Source organism: Ictalurus punctatus, unplaced genomic scaffold (genome assembly GCF_001660625.3).
Source record: "Ictalurus punctatus breed USDA103 unplaced genomic scaffold, Coco_2.0 tig00005713, whole genome shotgun sequence".
Lineage (NCBI taxonomy): Eukaryota > Metazoa > Chordata > Actinopteri > Siluriformes > Ictaluridae > Ictalurus > Ictalurus punctatus.
Window position 1 is genome coordinate 86,454 of NW_026521110.1, and position 3,441 is coordinate 89,894.

A 3,441-nucleotide genomic window follows, 5' to 3' on the forward strand; every position below is an offset into this window, starting at 1 on the left:
CGCCAACTACCATGAAATACCACGAGACGCTCCAAGTTACAATCGGTGCATTGGCCCGGGAATCGAACCCAGGTCAACTGGAGCGGTTTTCCCTTCCATTGAGCTTTTGTAGCAAGGCAGATAACAGTTGCTTGCAAAATCACGGGCAGTCTCTGCTTTTCCACTGAATGTGGAAGCCTGGCTCTTTCCTTCATCAAGAAGACAAGAGTAATGATGCGCTTGACTCGAGGTTGCGACTTGTAATTCCCCACCTCCAAGCGGGAAAACGCAAAGCAAACGTACCCTCAACCTGAAATTGCCATTCCTCAACCGTGGGAAGTCTTCTCATCTCCCGGTTCCTTCCCTTTCATCGAGTGACGTCGAGCCGGCATGACGGATTCAGAACTCACAAAGTGGCACTTACCTCGGTGGTTATTTGCTTTAGATCAGGGTTGTCCAGTCTTCTCCAGAATGGGCCAGTGTGGTTGCAGGTTGTCATTCTAACCAAGCAGAAGCCACACTTTAGGTCTATTGAAAGCCAAGATCAGCGGAGCCAACAATTGGAATCAGGGTGTGGCTCCTGCTAGATTGGAACCAAAAGCTGAAGATTGGACAACGCTGCTTAAGACCAATCAGCATATAGACATATTTGCTTATAAAATATAAAACATTGACTATATAGATGGCTGATTCGCGGAAAATGTACACCTCTCATCACAGTTTGCATGCTAGCTTGTCGCTAACAAGAGACAGACACGGAGAGACCGCATGTTCTCACCTTTCTCGCCCTGTTCACGGGTCAAACGTGCCCTGTTGCATAATGACGGGTTTACAAACAGCAAAGAGAGCACTAAGAACTCAAGTGGGAAGCAGAAAGAGTCGTAGGAGGCCTGCAGAGAAGCCCATGGCACATTCTGTTGACCAACTCATTCTCAGGCAGGTGATTCCTTCCTTATCCGCCAACTACCATGAAATACCACGAGACGCTCCAAGTTACAATCGGTGCATTGGCCGGGAATCGAACCCAGGTCAACTGGGAGCGGTTTCCCTTCCATTGAGCTTTTGTAGCAAGGCAGATAACAGTTGCTTGCAAAATCACGGGCAGTCTCTGCTTTTCCACTGAATGTGGAAGCCTGGCTCTTTCCTTCATCAAGAAGACAAGAGTAATGATGCGCTTGACTCGAGGTTGCGACTTGTAATTCCCCACCTCCAAGCGGGAAAACGCAAAGCAAACGTACCCTCAACCTGAAATTGCCATTCCTCAACCGTGGGAAGTCTTCTCATCTCCCGGTTCCTTCCCTGTTCATCGAGTGACGTCGAGCCGGCATGACGGATTCAGAACTCACAAAGTGGCACTTACCTCGGTGGTTATTTGCTTTAGATCAGGGTTGTCCAGTCTTCTCCAGAATGGGCCAGTGTGGTTGCAGGTTGTCATTCTAACCAAGCAGAAGCCACACTTTAGTCTATTGAAAGCCAAGATCAGCGGAGCCAACAATTGGAATCAGGTGTGGCTCCTGCTAGATTGGAACCAAAAGCTGAAGATTGGACAACGCTGCTTAAGACCAATCAGCATATAGACATATTTGCTTATTAAATATAAAACATTGACTATATAGATGGCTGATCGCGGAAAATGGACACCTCTCATCACAGTTTGCATGCTAGCTTGTCGCTAACAAGAGACAGACACGGAGAGACCGCATGTTCTCACCTTTTCGCCCCTGTTCACGGGTCAAACGTGCCCTGTTGCATAATGACGTGTTTACAAACAGCAAAGAGAGCACTAAGAACTCAAGTGGGAAGCAGAAAGAGTCGTAGGAGGCCTGCAGAGAAGCCTATGGCACATTCTGTTGACCAACTCATTCTCAGGTAGGTGATTCCTTCCTTTTGTGCCAACTACCATAAAGTACCTGGAGAAGCTCCAAGCCGTGGACGGGCCAAGAATTGGAGCCGGGTCAACTGCTTGGACTGGAGCTATGCTCACCACTATACCACCAATGCCACGCTGCACCATTCAGCTCTGGTGAACAAAGTGTACGTATGTGCACCACCAAAGTGCCACCGCACCGTGGTTTCTGTAGTGTAGTGGTTATCACGTTTGCCTCACACGCAAAAGGTCCCTGGTTCGAGACCGGGCAGAAACAAGCTAGAAATTCTGAACTTTGCTTTAATGACTGAGCGGTTGTCATCACTGTAGGATCAGGTCCTCTAGGAACAGCCAGAAAGCGAGACCTCCTTTACAGAGGAGATTTCCTTCTTTTGTAGCAAAGCAGTTAATATTTGCTTACCAAATGAAAGGGAGTCTCTGGTTTTCCCCAGAAAGTGGAAGCCTGGCTCTTTCGTTGCTCAACAAGACTCTGTGCGTGACTGGAAAATTTTCCGTAAAGTACTGCTCGCCGAGTTCACCTCGAGAGGTCTGCAAGAGGTCTGCGGCCGAAAAAGGCTGGGAGCGGTTTCCCTTCCATTGAGCTTTTGTAGCAAGGCAGATAACAGTTGCTTGCAAAATCACGGGCAGTCTCTGCTTTTCCACTGAATGTGGAAGCCTGGCTCTTTCCTTCATCAAGAAGACAAGAGTAATGATGCGCTTGACTCGAGGTTGCGACTTGTAATTCCCCACCCCCAAGCGGGAAAACGCAAAGCAAACGTACCCTCAACCTGAAATTGCCATTCCTCAACCGTGGGAAGTCTTCTCATCTCCGGGTTCCTTCCCTGTTCATCGAGTGACGTCGAGCCGGCATGACGGATTCAGAACTCACAAAGTGGCACTTACCTCAGTGGTTATTTGCTTTAGATCAGGGTTGTCCAGTCTTCTCCAGAATGGGCCAGTGTGGTTGCAGGTTGTCATTCTAACCAAGCAGAAGCCACACTTTAGTCTATTGAAAGCCAAGATCAGCGGAGCCAACAATTGGAATCAGGTGTGGCTCCTGCTAGATTGGAACCAAAAGCTGAAGATTGGACAACGCTGCTTAAGACCAATCAGCATATAGACATATTTGCTTATAAAATATAAAACATTGACTATATAGATGGCTGATCGCGGAAAATGTACACCTCTCATCACAGTTTGCATGCTAGCTTGTCGCTAACAAGAGACAGACACGGAGAGACCGCATGTTCTCACCTTTTCGCCCCTGTTCACGGGTCAAACGTGCCCTGTTGCATAATGACGTGTTTACAAACAGCAAAGAGAGCACTAAGAACTCAAGTGGGAAGCAGAAAGAGTCGTAGGAGGCCTGCAGAGAAGCCCATGGCACATTCTGTTGACCAACTCATTCTCAGGCAGGTGATTCCTTCCTTATCCGCCAACTACCATGAAATACCACGAGACGCTCCAAGTTACAATCGGTGCATTGGCCGGGAATCGAACCCAGGTCAACTGGGAGCGGTTTCCCTTCCATTGAGCTTTTGTAGCAAGGCAGATAACAGTTGCTTGCAAAATCACGGGCAGTCTCTGCTTTTCCA

General features: G+C 48.2%; 1 non-coding gene across 1 annotated transcript; it reads left to right on the plus strand.

Annotated features, from left to right (window-relative positions):
• The first annotated feature begins 2,050 nt into the window (after positions 1–2,050).
• On the plus strand, positions 2,051–2,123 carry trnav-cac (transfer RNA valine (anticodon CAC)). The gene has a single exon. It is a non-coding gene; the product is annotated as a tRNA-Val (tRNA).
• Positions 2,124–3,441: the final 1,318 nt, after the last annotated feature.